Source organism: Schistocerca americana, chromosome 3 (genome assembly GCF_021461395.2).
Source record: "Schistocerca americana isolate TAMUIC-IGC-003095 chromosome 3, iqSchAmer2.1, whole genome shotgun sequence".
Classification (NCBI taxonomy): domain Eukaryota; kingdom Metazoa; phylum Arthropoda; class Insecta; order Orthoptera; family Acrididae; genus Schistocerca; species Schistocerca americana.
In genome coordinates, this window is record NC_060121.1 from 920,417,107 (window position 1) to 920,433,643 (window position 16,537).

The window sequence follows — 16,537 nt, forward strand, 5'->3', positions numbered from 1 at the left end:
GCGAAGGTCGTGAAACTGAAGGCGATAAATGGAGGCTGGAGTAGTGTCCTTAGGAAGCAAATGAAGGCCAAGGTTAACATTGGCCACTTCGCGAAGCCAAGGTGGTGAAGGGTTCACACCCACTGGTACAGTTGCAGGTAGCGTGAAGTTAAAGCCACCATAGCATGTGGCGAAAGCTGACTCCAGGAGGTAACAGAGAAGAGGGACAAGCCCCGTACTGACGATCTAAGGAATCAAAGGAGGAGGCATAGGAGGGGTGGCCACACATGGCAGACAAACGGCATGCATGCCTGCTGAGGAGAAAGTCATGACGGTAGGACAGTGGTAGTTCAGCAGCTTCAGCATACAGACTCTCAATCGGCTGAGTGTAAAAGGCGCCCGTGGCCGAATGGATGGCATGATGATGGATAGTGTTGAGGCAGCGTAAAAAGGATGGGCGTGCAGATGCATAAACAAAGCATCCGTAGTCGAGTTTCGAATGAACGAGGGACCGGTACAAACTAAGTAGGGTGGTTCGATCACCACCCCAAGAAGTACCATTGAGGACACGTAGGACACTGAGGGACTGCGTACAGTGGGCTGCCAGGTAAAATACATGGGAGGACCAAGAGTGTTTCCTATCGAGCATGAGCCCCCAAGAATTTTGTAGTGTCAATGAATGGACGGGCAACAGGCCCAAGATGTAGAGATGGTGGGAGAAACCATTTGCACTAATAGAAATTCATACAAACAGTTTTGTCAGCAGAAAAGCGAAAGCCATTGGCGATACTTTAGGAGTGAAGAAGATCAAGACAGCACTGAAGACACCGCTCAGTGAGACAGGTCCGTGGAGAACTGCAATATATGGCAAAATCATCGACAAAGGGGGAGCCGGAGATGCCCGGCAGGAGACAGGCCATTATAGGGTTAATGACAATAACAAAGAGGATGACGTTCAGGATGGAACCCTGAGGTGCAACATTTTCCTGAGTAAGGATGTCCGACAAGGCAGAACCCACATGCACCTTGAAAACTCTGTCTTGTAAAAGTGCCCAAAGAAAACAGGGTAGGTGCCCATGGAAGCCCCACGTGTATAGAGTCCGGAGGATACCAGTTCAAATGGTCCAAATGGCTCTGAGCACTATGGGTCTTAACATCAGAGGTCATCAGTCCCCTAGAACTTAGAACTATTTCAACCTAACTAACCTAAGGACATCACACACATCCATGCCCGAGACAGGATTCGAACCTGCGACTGAAGCGGTCGCGCGGTTCCAGTCTGAAACGCCTAGAACCCTCAGCCACTGCGGCCGGCAATACCAGTTCTCCAGCAGGTGTCATAAGCCTTCTCCAAATCGAAAAACACAGCCTCAGTTTTGGATTTCCACAGAAAACCAATCATCATATGGGTGGACAAAGCAACGAGATGGTCAACTGCAGAACGCCAAACTCAAAATCCACGCTGTGCATTCGTGAGTAAATGGCGAGACTCGAGCCACCACATCAGCTGGGCACGAATCATACATTTCATCGCCTTGCAGACATAGCTGGTAAGAGAGATGGGGCGGTAGCTGGAAGGAAGGTTTTTATTCTTTCCGGGCTTATGTATGGGTATGAAGGTGGCTTCACGCCAGCGTCCAGGAAATGAGCCCTCAACCCATATGCAGTTGTATGTGTTAAGTAGAAATAGCTTGCCCGCAAGAGAGAGGTGCGGGCAGCGTCTGGCCCTGGGGTGGAGGACCGGGATGAACTGAGAGCATGATCTAGCTCACTCATAGTGAAGGCAGCATCGTAGCACTCACGAATCGGAGAAGAGAAGGGTACGCCCGAGCCTCCTCCACTCTTTTCCGATGGATGAGGGGAGGGTGGTATTGCGTAGAGCTCAAAACTTCCGCAAAATGGCGGCCCAAGGTGTTGGAGATAGCTACAGGATCCATGATGACATCGGCACCTACTGTAGGGCTGGAAATGGGGGAATGGAACTTGGTTCCAGAGAGCCGTTGGAGATTTGCCCACATGACAGAGGAAGGTGTGGAACTGTTGAAAGCAGCAGTGAAAGAAATCAAACTAGCTCTTTTGCTATCCCGAAGAACTCGACGACACTTTGCATGCATCTGTTTATAAAGAATGCAGTTTACCAGCGTAGGGTGGCGGTTAAAAACGAGGAGAGCATGTCTCCGTGCGCGAATTGCGTCGTGGCATGCCGCAGTCCACCAAGGGACTGGGACACGACATGGCAAAGAGGAAGTGGGAGGAATGGAACGTCCTGCAGCAGTAAGGATAATGTTGGTGAGATAGTCCACCTGGTCATCACAACTGAGGAAATCTTGTTCTGCGGAGGTCACCAGGGAGGAGTAAAGCTGCCAGTCAGCCTTAGAAAGATGCCATTTGGGCATTCATGTGGATGGGGTAGGAGTCAGCAGATGGCGAGTACACGTGAAATGGTCGCTTGAGTAGGCGTCAGAAAGAACGAACAGACGACTCAAGACTATGGGCAAGCTGGGCAATGCAAAAGGATAGGTCCATATGGGAATAAGTATGCGAGGAGTCAGAAAGGGAAGTGGGTGCTCCAGCATTAAGGCAGAAGAGGTCGAGTTGGTTAACAGGGTGTCTACATGGACAAGGAAAAATAATTCCCGGATTTCCCGGTTGAAAATACACTTTCTCCCAGGTGAAAATACACATTTTCTGTGTTAAGTGACAGTATACTTCTTCTCGGCACTTATCAATCCTTTTATGGTTTATGGTTTTATACACCGGCGTAGAATTTCCCGGCACTTCAGAAGATGAAACTCAGGGGAAAAAACACATTTTGGAAAGTTTTTTGATGTGCAGCAACATATACACTGCATATTTCCGTGTTACGAAGGTATAAATTCGAACTCCACCAAACACCGCATGTTACTTTCCGAAGCATTAAAATCGAGATTGTGACGCGCTTTTGTAAGCCAGTCACAGCTCATGTTACCTGATCTCGCCAGCTGATGACAGCATTTGACACGTGATGTAGTCAGCCAGTAGCAAGATCACTCTTAAGTAGCGCGAACAAACAAATATGAAAAATTAATAGCTTAAATTAATGTACAATTGTTGCTACAAGAAAAGAAAAGCTATCATATATAATATTGGTCTCTAAGACTAATAAGCTGCAAGAGAAGGTAAGCTTCCACATATATTGTTGATCTTTTTTGCGCATCATAAGTCACATAAATGTGCCAGTAAAATTTTTTAATAACGATGTAAATGTCTGATCTTCTGGGCTCAAAATTCTTCATATGGTCATCCCCAAAGAGTTGATTTTTAAACGAGAGTCAAAGCTCTGTGATTTAAGAAATTCGTCGTACACTCTCTCACATAGTTTATCTTACATAAAAGGAAATTTACTTTGAAAGTAACGCTTTTCAAAGCAATATTCGCAATATTTTTCCGTGACCTATTAGAAAGGTACATTTCAGCAGTTGCCAGAGAGCGCCAGATAACAGGCGTCACTGCACTTGCGCAGCTACGATGACGCAGGAAGCCCGCATGTTCGTACGTGTGAAACATTAAAAGATCTTGCATTGAAACGAATCTAATGTAAAAAACTGTCACTTCACGCTCATTGAAGGCAATGTGTTATTAAGAAGAACTGCACAGTCTTCCTAAAGCCTTTGACACACTTTGTTGCTGGCAGACTCTTGTATGAGCACTGTGTTTTGTTATTGTATATGTCGCATTTTCTTTGCGATTTAAGTTTTATTTTAGTTTTTTTCTCTCGTTCATGTTTTGTTGCTGCAGTATTATTCTGCAGAAGCGGGATACAGTAATTTTTTTGTTAGAGTTCTTACCAGTCAAAATCACAAAAATTTAACTGAAAACTAAAACAATGAAAAATTCCCAGAACACAAAAAGATTCCCGGGTTTTCCCCGGTTTTCTCCTGGATGAAAAAATTCCCGGGTTTTTCCCGGATCTCCCAGTTGTCTCGGGTCGTAGACACCCTGGTTAAGAAGGTCAGCCAAGAGGGCACCTCTCTGGCAGGTCCTGGGAGAACCCCAAACGGGATGATGTGCACTGAAGTCACCGAGTAGCAAAAACAGGGGAGGTAGCTGCCCAATAAGCTGAAGGAAGTCTGCCCTGGTGACATCGAAGGAAGGAGGTACATAAATGGTCATGGTCATCCTGTATGAGCAGCATGACACTCCCCTGAGATGGGATGCCGACCTCAGGGGAAGGTTAAAACGAATCGGTAAGTAATGTGAAAGCCCAAAGTGGTCTTGAGGGCGCAATTTCATTTCCTGAAGGTAGAGTACAAGGGGATGCTGTGATGCTAGAAGCAGCCGTAAATCCTCTTTGTGGCACCGAAGGCTGCAAACGTTCCATTGGAGGACAGTCATGAGGAGTTAGAGATGAAGGAGTGTCAACTCGGTGGCCACCGAGGGACAGCCGGTGGAGAGTCGCTACTACAGGGCACAGAAACAGAAGGATCCTGCTCCAAGGGGCCCGCAGAAGCATCGGCGTGCTTGTGCGGTCGGTCTGTTGAGTCCACAGATGCAGAGCTGTGAGACAGAGGATAGACGTGCTAAGTGACCATGTGGCTACACTGTTGAACAGGATCTTTGTGTTGGTGAAGGAGAAGACCGTTTGTCTTTAGTGGACTTCTTCGAGCCCTTCTGATTAGAGGATGACTTGGATGTTGTTTGGCTGGAGGGAAGTCTTCTTGGGAGTACTCCTTCTGTCCTTTCCTGCTTGCCAGTTGTGTAGTGGGTAGCTTCGCCCCTTCATGCAAGAGTTTGACAGTTTGTTGCACAGTGGAACAGGGGATGGCGATGCTATCTTGACACTGGTCAACTTCACAACCCTAGATTACCAAAATATCTTGTACAGCCCGCTCATCTAGATACACAGTAAAATCCCGGGAGGAGGTGGTGTGGCCACCATTGCAGTTGATACAGCGGGGAGAAGGAAGTGGACATTCGCCGTCTTGTGTATCCCTGCCACAGGTTATGCATTTGGGTGGGTATTGATAAGATGTTCTAGTGTGATTGAACCGATGACACTGGTAGCAGCGCATCAGACTTGGAATGTATGGCCGGATTGTGATGATTTCATAGCCAGCTTTAATCTTGGATGGCAGTACCACCCTATCAAAGGAGAGGAAAAGAGTGCTGGTGGGTACCAAGGAGAAATCGACCTTTTTCATTACACGATGGACAGCAATGACACCCTGATAAGAGGGGTAAGAGTGTATTTCAGCCTCGGTGATATTGTCATGCAGCCTGGTGCACATTACACCACGGGAAGAATTCAAAGCTCTATGTGCCTCAGACACGAGCAGGGTAGCCATGGAGAAGCGAGGCAGCAAGTAATTGTGCTCGAGAATCAGAAGCCATCTCCAAAAGCAAAGTGCCATTCCATAAACGAGAGCAGGATTTCACAGGGCCAGCAATGGCATCAATACCTTTCTGAATAATAAACGGACCGTGGCGAAGGACTGATGGTCTTAAGCATTTGATACCACAAGGAAACGCGGTGCAGCGGGAAGGGTCTCTGAATCAGTATCCTCATTATGTCTACGTATTGTCGATGACGATGGAGAGGACGATTGACTCATCGCGAGGATATCCCCCATGATTGCCAGCACCGTCAATGGCACACCCCTTCCAACTGGGGGCCCCCTTCATGAGGGAGTGCACCTGCCTTAGGTGATTGTTCACACCACAGGTCATACCTCCTGAACATCTGACAGATGGACCAATCGGCAGTTTGGGAAAATTACAGCTCAGGCAATCACCCTTCCCTGGACCTGGCCTGTACCAGGGGGTACGTGTGAACCCTACCTGTCGACCTGGGGCTGAGAATTACACGTTACAGTCACCTTTTACACGTCAGATGCGTGGGCCGGCCTTTGGATACGCACAGGGAGGAAGAAGAATAAAAAGAGGATCCTCAAATGCTGAAGTAGAGGAACGACAAAAAGAAAGTTGAGACTGTTCGCAGGTCAGCGACAGAATGCAGAACATTCTCAATAACACCCCAGACATGTTTCCCAATAGAGAGGAAAAAGAACAGTAAGAGGATAGACAGACAGCACGGAAGGGAAAAAGTGCTGCAAAGGCTGGGGCCCCATGGTAGCAAAGCAGGAACCCGCCAAAGAGTGGCGAGCCCTCTGGGGGTTCTACAGTTGTGATTTTAGTCGCCAGTCACCAGGCAGGAAGGACACAACAGTGATTAGACAAAATAATGAGGAAAAGACAGTTCATATTCATCACTCAGTCATGTCCATCATGGAAACATATGAGGCATTCAAGCAGGAACATCCTGAAGATCAAATTGTGAAATCTGAGTTTGCGGAAGTACTATCACTACATGTTCCATTAAGTGGCAATTTACCTCATAACATATGTTTGTGTAAATATCACTAAAATTTCATAAATGCTATCAGCAGCCTTTATAAGAAACATTGTAATATTCCACCTTACAGCAACGAATTTGTATCAACCATCATATGAAAGCCACCCAGTGAGCTTTGTTGGCAGAATGAATGTATCGCACGTCGAAATGGTAGAGATTCCGATGAAGCCTATATAATCACCGAGCTGAAAATTGTGAATTTATTACTGTACATTTGAAAGATGGAAGAAATCACCTCTAAAATTATTAAAAGTCAAACAAGAAGGCTCTACAGCTGATATAGTGAAAAACATCATTTCCATAAGTCCTCAGTTTCTTCTTCATTGATGCACAAAGACAGCTCGCTCTGCATCTTATTATCATAAAAAAGAAATGGTTCTGAGCGAAGATTCCAAGATGTTTTCATCACTGCATATTGATTTTGATTACACTTGTGTTTATCAAGACTAAGTGCAAAGAGCACAGTGGGAACAAGCGCAAGTTAGTATTTTCACTGTGTCATTGTGGCATTGAGGTTCTCATCATCCAATTGTTGTTTCAGACAACCCATTCCAAGGATAATGTGATTGCGTACATTAGCAAGGTACTGTCAATTACCTGAAAAGGTAGTTTCAATTTGGTTAGATGAAGCTGCATCACAATTTAAAAACAAATACATTACTGCTGCTGTACCTCAACTTAAACTGTTCCACGCTGTGGAAATTATTTAAACTTTTTTGGTACATCCCATGGTAAAGGAGCCATAGATGAAATTGGTGCAGTTGTGAAACAGCAAGTGTAGAACACAGTAAAAAAGCAAGAACTCATGGTAGGTGATGCATCAACTTTTTCTTAGCCAGCTGCAAGAACCACAACTATGTAGGATTTTCATATGTCTACTGATAAAATTCAAGGAATCAATGTGAAACTCAATCTGGCTCAAACATTTTCTTCAACTTCATCAGTACCAATCATAAAAAGCATTCACTGCTTTCACTACAAGAAAGGAGTACTGTAAACATATTTGCTGTCTACAAAGAATTTCCCTGTTGCAAATCATCATACTGAAGAAACTATGGATAGTGTCAAAATGGAGATGGGCACAAAGTATAGTATGATGGTAAATTCTATGCTGGAAAGTACATGCAGTTTTTGTAAATTCTCACCAACTTAACACAATGGAGCACAGTGCTCACTACTGGGAAATGGCCTGCAAAATGTGATGAAACTGTACACACAGGACAACATTATGAAAAAATTAATCCATCTGATGTTATCAATGCGAGAGGATATTTTCAGTTCTCCAACTTTTAATTGAACTTACAGTTTATTTTCACAGATGTCATTCTCTTATAATTTTTCATAATGTTTAAAAAGTGAAATTTTAACGTTACGTTTATCTAATTTTGCAAATAACATCATATTTTCATTTCGCTGCTCACAGGAAAAAGTTTTTCCAACAATAAGTAGCAAGCAACATAAGTCACATAACATTGAGTCACGCATTTTTTTCAATACATTACAATATTTTACATGGTATAAATACTTAGACCTCCCACCATGAACCATGGATCTTGCCGTTGGTGGGGAGGCTTGCGTGCCTCAGTGATACAGACAGCCGTACCGTAGGTGCAACCACAACGAACGGGTATCTGTTGAGAGGCCAGACAAACGTGTGGTTCCTGAAGAGGGGCAGCAGCATTTTGGTAGTTGCAGGGGCAACAGTCTGGATGATTGACTGATCTGGCCTTGTAACACTAACCAAAACGGCCTTGCCGTGCTGGTACTGCGAACGGCTGAAAGCAAGGGGAAACTACGGCTGTAATTTTTGCCGATGGCATGCAGCTTTACTGCATGGGTAAATGATGATGGTGTCCTCTTAGGTAAAATATTCCGGAGGTAAAATAGTACCCCATTTGGCTCTCTGAGCGCGGGTCTACTCAGGGGGTTGTCGTTATCAGGAGAAAGAAAACTGACATTCTACAGATCGGAGCGTGGAATGTCAGATCCATTAATAGGTTACGTAGGTTAGAAAATTTAAAGAGGGAAATGGATATGTTAAAGTTAGATATAGAGGGAATAAGTAAAGTTCGCTGGCAGGAGGAACAAGACTTCTGGTCAGGTGTATACAGGGTCATAAATACTAAATCAAATAGGGGTAATGCAGGAGTAGGTTTGGTAATGAATAAAAAAATAGGAGTGCGGGTAAGCTACTACAAACAGCATAGTGAACACATTATTGTAGCCAAGAAACATACGAAGCCCACACCTACCACAGAAGTACAAGTTCATATGCCAACTAGCTCCGCAGATGACGAAGAGATTGATTAAATGTATGATGAGATAAAAGAAATTATTCAGACAGTGAAGGGAGATGAAAATTTAATAGTAATGGGTGACTGGAATTCGATAGTAGGAAATGGGACAGAAGGAAACGTAGTAGGTGAATATGGATTGGGGGAGGGGGGAATGAAAGATGAAGCCGCCAGGCAGAATTTTGCACGGAGCATAACCTAATCATAGCTAATAGTTGGTTCAAGAATCATAAAAGAAGGTTGTATACATGGAACAAGCCTGGAGATACTGACAGGTTTCAGATAGATTATATAATGGTAGATGTGGACTCTGACCACAATCTATTGGTTATAAACTGTAGATTAAAACTGAAGAAACTGAAAAAAAGGTGCGAATTTGAGGAGATGGGACCTGAATAAACTGAAAGAACCAGAGGTTGTAGAGAGCTTCAAAGAGAGCATTAGGGAATGACTGACAAGAATGAGGGAAAGAAATACAGTAGAAGAAGAATGGGTAGCTTTGAGAGACGAAATAGTGAAGGTAGCAGAGGATCAAGTATGTAAAAAGCTTAGAGCTAATAGAAATCCTTGGGTAACAGAAGAGTTAAGGAATTTAATTGATGAAAGGAGAAAATACAAAAATGCAGTAAATGAAGCAGGCAAAAAGGAATACAAACGTCTCAAAAATGAGATCGACAGGAAGTGCAAAATGGCTAAGCAGTGATGGCTAGAGGACAAATGTAAGTATGTAGAGGCTTATCTCACTAGGGGTAAGATAGATACTGCCTACAGGAAAATTAAAGAGACCTTTGGAGAAAAGAGAACCACTTGTATGAATATTAAGAGCTCAGATGGAAACCCAGTTCTAAGCAAAGAAGGGAAAGCAGAAAGGTGGAAGGAGTATATAGAGGGTCTATACAAGGGCGATGTTCTTAAGAACAATATTATAGAAATTGAAGACAATGTAGACGAAGATGAAATGGGGGATACGATACTGCGTGAAGAGTTTGACAGAGCACTGAAAGACCTAAGTCAAAACAAGGCCCCGGGAGTAATCAACATTCCATTAGAACTACTGACAGCCTTGGGAGAGCCAGTCCTGACAAAACTCTACCATCTGGTGAGCAAGATGTATGAGACAGGCAAAATACCCTCAGACTTCAAGAAGACTATAATAATTCCAATCCCAAAGAAAGCAGGTGCTGACAGATGTGAAAATTACCGAACAGTCAGTTTAATAAGTCACGGATGCAAAATACTAACGCGAATTCTTTACAGAATGGAAAAACTGGTAGAAGCCAACCTCGGGGAAGATCAGTTTGGATTTCGTAGAAATATTGGAAATGTGAGGCAATACTGACCTTACGACTTACCTTAGAAAATAGATTGAGGAAAGACCAACCTACGTTTCTAGCATTTGTAGACTTAGAGAAAGCTTTCGACAATGTTGACCGGAATACTCTCTTTCAAATTCTGAAGGTTAAATTCAGGGAGCCAAAGGCTATTTACAATTTGTACAGAAACCAGATGGCAGTTATAAAAGTCAAGGGGCATGAAAGGGAAGCAGTGGTTGGGAAGTGAGTGAGACAGGGTTGTAGCCTCTCCCCGATGTTATTGAATCTGTATATTGAGCAAGCAGTAAAGGAATCAAAAGAAAAAGTCGGAGTAGGAATTAAAATCCATGGAGAAGAAATAAAAACTTGAGATTCGCCGATGGCATTGTAATTCTCTCAGAGACAGCAAAGGACCTGGAAGAGCAGCTGAATGGAATGGACATGGTCTTGGAAAGAGGATATACGAGAATAATGAAATGTAGTCGAATTAAATCGGGTGATGTTGCGGGAATTAGATTAGGAAATAAGACGCTTAAAGTAGTAAATGAGTATCGCTGTTTGGGGAACAAAATAACTGATGATGGTAGAAGTAGAGAGGATATAAAATGTAGACTTGCAATGGCAAGGAAAGCATTTCTGAAGAAGAGAAATTTGTTAACATCGAGTATAGATGTAAGTTTCAGGAAGTTGCTTCTGAAAGTGTTTGTATGGAATGTAGCCATGTTTTTGTTGTTGTTGTTGTTGTAGTCTTCAGTCCAGACACTAGTTTAATGCAGCTCTCCATGCTACTCTATCCTGTCCAGGGTTCTTCATCTCCCAGTACCTACTGCGACCTACATCCTTCTGAATCTGTTTAGTGTATTCATCTCTTGATCTCCCTCTACAATTTTTACCCTCCATGCTGCCCTCCAATGCTAAATTGGTGATCACTTGATGCCTCAGAATATGCCCTACCAAGCAATCTTCTTCTAGTCAAGTTGTGCCACAAACTCCTCTTTTCCCCAATCCTATTCAATACCTCCTCATTAGTTATGTGATCTACCCATCTAATCTTCAGCATTCGTCTGTAGCACCACATTTCGAAAGCTTCTATTCTCTTCTTGTCTAAACTATTTATCGCCCACGTTTCACTTCCATACATGGCTACACTCCATACAAATGCTTTCAGAAATGACTTCCTGACATTTAAATCTATACTCGATGTTAACAAATTTCTCTTCTTCAGCAACGCTTTCCTTGCCATTGCCAGTCTACATTTTATATCCTCTCTACTTCGACCATCATCAGTTATTTTGCTCCCCAAATAGCAAAACTCATTTGCTACTTTAAGCGTCTCATTTCCTAATCTAATTCCCTCAGCATCACCCATGTATGGAAGTGAAACATGGACAATAAATAGTTTGGACAAGAAGAGAATAGAAGCTTTCGAAATGTGGTGCTACAGAAGACTGCTGAAGATTAGATGGGTAGATCACATAACTGATGAGGAGGTATTGAAAAGAATTGGAGAGAATAGAAATTTGTGGCACAAGTTGACTAGAAGAAGGGATTGGTTGGTAGGCCATATTCTGAGTCATCAAGGGATCACCAATTTAATATTGGAGGGCATCGTGGAGGGTAAAAATCGCAGAGGGAGACCAAGAGATGAATACACTAAACAGATTCAGAAGGATGTAGGTTGCAGTAGGTACTGGGAGATGGAGAAGTTTTCACAGGATAGAGTAGCATGGAGAGCTGCATCAAACCAGTCTCTGAACAACAACAACAACAACAACAACTTAGAAGTGTGTCAACACGATATGCATTTTCTGTGATACAAACCAGATCCATACTCCTAACAGTTTAAGGACACTTTTGACTTACAATGTACATTAGCAGTACACATTAAATTTTTTTTCTTTGATTTTAATGCTTCTTCCCTGTTTAAATGTTAATTCAAGATCCTTGCCTGAATAACATAATATGTAATGATGATTTACAAAAGAAAATCTAAGTTTATAGACTGATAAAAAGACTACATAATCTAACACCCGATTCCAGAATGTAATATTAGTCAGCATGGAATCTCCCGTAAACAAAGTTCTCAAAATTATCACTGACTGGTTTTCTGTAAACAGTCTCACCATAATTTTTAAAAAGACACAACATACTCAGCTTTGGACATCTAGGGATAATACACCAATGATAAGTATAGCACATGACGACAAAATAATAATTATGGTGGAAACTTCAAAACTCTTAGCTATCCTTAGAATGAGAAGTTAAATTAGAAATAGTACATTTCACAACTCCCGATACAAATGAATTCAGCCACATTTGTATTTAAAATTATTGGAAATCTTGTGAAAAGACAAATCAGTAAGTTAACATATTTTCATTCCGCAATGTCATATGGAATAATGTTGTGGGGTAACTGTAACTCATCTTTAAGAAAGAATGTCTCCATTGCACAAAAAAGTGCCACAAGAATAATATGAAGTGCTCAAACACGATCATCTTGTAGACATCTATTTATTGAATTGAGCATCCTGACTACCGCTTCACAGTATACTTATTTCCTCATGAAGTCTGTTGTAAATAATCCACTACAGTTCAAAACGCACAACACTGTGAAAAATAAAATACCAGAAGGAAAAAAGACATTCACTACTCCACACGAAGGTTAAATGTAGCACAAAAAGGGGTGCAGAATGCTGCAACAAAAGTCTTTGATCACTTGCCCAGTAGTATAAAATGCCCAACTGACAGTAAAGTAAAATGTGAAAACAAACTGAGGAAGTTTCTCCTTGACAACTCCCCCTATTCCACAGTAAAATTTATTTTACTGTAATGTGTATAAGGTGGTGAGTAGGGATTACAAACTCACACCTCTATATCTTTTCTATTTTCTTTTTGTGAAAAGAGGTAAAGCTTGAAGTTCAGAATGTAACTGAATGTACAAATTATCTGATGTAAATGTAAAATGACACGTTCCACTTCATTATGATCTAATTAACTGTGCTAAGCCAGACAACAAACAGGTCAACAGTGAGTCGTACATATTATGGAAACTTCCATTTGTTGCTTACGTGTGGATTTAGCTTCTGAAGAAATTAGGGCACCATCAAAATACATACATTTAGGAAACAGAAAAATGCTGCCCTTTATGTAATTTGAATACATTAAGCCATATAAACCTCTTCACAGTGGGATTTACTTTCTTCTTTGCAGCACTAGGGAACTGTGAGAAGATAAATGTGCCAGTTGATAACATATGAGAAAATTACTATCATATCTCCTTGAATATACAAGAACTGTGTTTCATACAAGAGCTACATTAATCACATCATAAAATATCAAAATAAAAGTTCTTACTAAAAGCAATATTTATAGATACTTCGTGTATTGTTTAGCAACTGCAATTCATGCACATAATTTGCAAATCAAAATTCATGCTATTATACATTTTGTATCTGTAAATTGGTGTTTTACTACGACATTTACTTATGTTCTCTTTCCTTTCCTCACAGTAAATGTGTCATATATACAGTTTACTAGTAAAGGGTGTGATGCATCAAAAATTCAGTGATACAGAAAATACTGCTCAAGATCACCTGGGCATGTGTAATGGTTAACCATATTTAGGTACAATCATATTGTGACAATCAGCTTTATTTACTGAACACAACTTCTTTAACAAACGGACTTGAGTGTATTTATTTGTTGCGTAACGGGAACATATACCTATTAATAGTTATGGTTGTATTTGAGCTGAACTCGCTACATAAAGTTAAATAAATGTGTAGGCTTCATCTTATTTTTAAAGTTCCAGGTTGTGCATGTATGAACTGGGCAGGCCTGGGTAGGGCTGAACGGGAAATACAAAACCCCAGTTGTTACTGTTAACGCATCGTGGGCGTCTTAATTTGTTAGAACCCTTGCATCACAAAATCGTAAGCAAAGTGGTTTAGCGATTCAAAGCACGTTTCAGATATTCATTGTCCCTGTAATTTAAACTAGTTGGACTGCTCTGTCTAAAATTTATGGTAGTGCCACATTCACGCTTTAAGAATTGACCTGAAAGAGGCAGGTGTCTAACGATATGGTAAAGAGACATCATATGAAAATAATTAACAATTTAAATGAGCATAACAAAGAAATGTTATTACCGTACCCGTTCTAAGATACGTGTCTCGGTTTTTGCAATAAATATCGCGTTCATTTCGCTTCGCTAAACAAGAACTGAAATCTAAAACAGTTTTCTTTTTGCAAATAAAAAAATAAAAATATTATTCACGGGGAACAAAAAGCAACACAGCTAAACTTTAATAATTTTGGCTTCCAATCAATAAAATGTGATTCTTATTAAACGGGCCATAACTGATATGTCGTGGTCGGATATTGTTTTGAGAAGCTGGATGATTGGTATAGTCAAAGAAGATTGATTGTAGTCTGAAAAAGTTGTCTCGTAGCACTGGCTGTTGTAAAGACGGCCATAATTTGCACCACGGAAAGAAGTTTATTATGATGGCAAATGGCGTTATGGACTTTTATTGACAGTAGAAGTAGTCAGACGGGGAGAAATCTCAATTTTAAAGTGTCACAGACACCGTTGGGCCGTCCAATCTTAATTCCCTTTGCTGAATGTTTACCTCGATTCGATGCCATATTTATCAAAAACGCCGAGGAAATTATTGACTTTGTGTACACATCCTATGGCAATTTAATCACGCTTTAACTGGATCATGTTTGTGAAATGTGTACAAAATAATGGAAACAGTATGTTGTGTTATTCATAAAATGTAAACTTGCTGCCCATAAATGAGTAAATTAAGCATCTCCCTCCATGTAGCTTCCTTTGACCCGAAATGAGTTATAATAATTGCTGATTTTCCAGACCTTCTTCATTGCAAGTGTTGAATGTCGAATGTAATAATGGAACATTATTATCTCGAAAGCTTAGCGTGTTTAAGTAAGTTTCTTGATAAATAATTCTGGGAAATGTATTTTATTTTAATATATGGTACGAGTATGCAACGTCGGAGTTTATGTCAGTTTTCTTACACGAACAGTGAATTATTATATTCTTTTGTATGTCCCTTGAGTACCACAGGTAAAAACAAATCAAATCTGGTGATGTGGAGTAGGGAATTGAAGGAAAGGAAGAAAATTTATGTACACCCCTGTTCAGGTGTGTGGATTCAATAAAAGTCTTTCGAAAATAAATATTTCTTGCGCTGGTTTTATATCGGAAAAATAGAATCCAGTAGTTTATCATGTTGCCAGAGTTTCACCCCAAGCCAATAAGAGACAGCCGCAATCCTTATCTACAATACATGGGCGTGCGGCTTGTGCATATCGCAACTAGCACTGCACAGCTCAACTGCAAGAAAATGCGCGCCTCGAATCGATCTACGTATGCCACCTACACCATCCACTGTCCTCTGGAAAGTATGCGCATTCTCAAATAAACAGTGGAAGGGAAGCATGCCAAAAAGCGGACAGCGGATAACAGACAGGAAAAACTATGCAGTGGTCAAATCTTTTTATCAGTGCTCTCGGTAGCTCACAGCTGTACTGCACCGCACTATGGCGCAAATTTGTCAATTTTTTCCAAGACTTCAAATAACAGGTCTAATTACCTGAAATTTACTACAGAATTTCAATTTTGGTTGTATATCTTAAGCACTAAAGGCAATAAAATACGAACTAACTTGACTAACGCACTTTCCTAAAACCGCAACGCTTCGGCGATGATTAAAACAGTAAACATATTTCATACTTCATAATACCACTATTTTGTGTCCTTACCTGCTAAATATGATCGAATGAAGTAATGGTTAAATTTCTGCAGCCAACAGTAAGGCAGAAAACAAAGTAGACAATTTTTAAGCTATTTTGTTGTGAACCCACTTCTTCCTCTCAGATCTCTCTTTGGACTTTTCACCGTTCTCCTTGCACCCTTTTCTCCTCCCGGTTCATGTAAAAGGTGGACGTAGGGGGAACGAAAACTGTTACGGAATGATAGCCGATAACCGCCAACGCCGCATACACAAAGATGCGCAGAGTGCGTAGTTTCGTATCTGCGCAGATTTCCGTTCTGGACGCTTCCACCTTTTCCCGTCATCAGCAGTGTGCAGCAGTCGCTACAGACGGTAGCAGGTAGAAGGTTTTATGCTGTTGGCGGTGCTGGCAGAGTGATCGGGTAGCTGCTGAAGTATTTTGTTATTTTTGTGCAAAGTTCCGTATTTTTTAAAAAGTAGCGACAGAAGAGGTAATAATGCAGTTACAGAACATTTTTATCTGTTTATCGCATGTGGTTAAATATACGGTCTAATTTAATTTGATGTGATCTCACCACCCTTTGTACTAACTACGGAGGAACTGTATACTAAGTTTGTAACTAGTTTATGTACAATGTTTATCATTTAATTTTTTTATGTTTGTCGATTGACAAACTGGTATAATTTAGTGTACGTGTTCTAAAACTTGGTCTTTTTGTATTGAATGGTATTGACCCAGCCATCTTGTCTAGTTCGTGCAGTGAAGCGGCCATTGTGCAGTGGCGTCGCCCCCACCCT

The 16,537-nt window shown here is 41.3% G+C and overlaps 2 protein-coding genes across 21 annotated transcripts in view; one reads left to right on the top strand and one right to left on the bottom strand.

The window, feature by feature from the left end:
- LOC124606535 (protein bric-a-brac 1) overlaps positions 1 to 15,919 on the bottom strand; it is a 281,528-nt gene extending 265,609 nt beyond the window's left edge. The window contains exon 1 of the mRNA XM_047138519.1: positions 15,768 to 15,919. The gene's annotated coding sequence lies outside the window, so the exon portion shown is untranslated. The remainder of the gene's footprint in view (positions 1 to 15,767) is intronic.
- A 155-nt stretch (positions 15,920 to 16,074) lies between these two features.
- LOC124605166 (longitudinals lacking protein) overlaps positions 16,075 to 16,537 on the top strand; it is a 547,673-nt gene continuing 547,210 nt past the window's right edge. For all 20 annotated transcript variants that reach the window (XR_006978612.1, XM_047136659.1, XM_047136669.1 and 17 more), the window contains exon 1: positions 16,075 to 16,230. The gene's annotated coding sequence lies outside the window, so the exon portion shown is untranslated. The remainder of the gene's footprint in view (positions 16,231 to 16,537) is intronic.